This window comes from Penaeus monodon, chromosome 29, assembly GCF_015228065.2.
Source record: "Penaeus monodon isolate SGIC_2016 chromosome 29, NSTDA_Pmon_1, whole genome shotgun sequence".
NCBI lineage: Eukaryota > Metazoa > Arthropoda > Malacostraca > Decapoda > Penaeidae > Penaeus > Penaeus monodon.
Genome location: NC_051414.1, coordinates 9,650,111 through 9,650,520, shown reverse-complemented (window position 1 = coordinate 9,650,520; position 410 = coordinate 9,650,111). Strand labels below are relative to the sequence as shown.

The 410-nt window shown below is 36.1% G+C and overlaps 1 protein-coding gene across 1 annotated transcript in view; it reads right to left on the bottom strand.

Annotated features, from left to right (window-relative positions):
- LOC119591943 overlaps positions 1–410 on the bottom strand; it is a gene marked incomplete in the record, with an annotated part of 10,649 nt that overhangs the window by 6,009 nt on the left and 4,230 nt on the right.

The following is a 410-nucleotide window of genomic DNA, read 5'->3' as shown; positions in this document are numbered from 1 at the left end:
TTAGCTGACTTTTGTGGCACTGCATGACTTTGTAAGGTTAGTGCGACACGGATAATAAATCTAGTGACATTCCCTTTCTTCAAGGTTATCAAGACCTTAACCTGCCAGAGCTATACAAGATTACGTTGGAGCCACGCCATTCACGCTATCTCTTGTCGCGGTAGTAGAGCCCAATGTTATATAGAGTCAGCCGATTTCTCTCTTTTCCAACACGGAAATAGTGTTGTGAAAAAATGGCGGTAATGATGATATAAAAGTTGATTATGGTTTAAAAAGAGATGGTGATAATGAACAGTATTAATAATGGTACTGTTGATGATGTTGAATATATTAACAATAAGAGCAACAACAGCGGTAGTTGTAATATGCATGTTTTTGTAATTTATAGTATCACCTTCATTAATAGAATT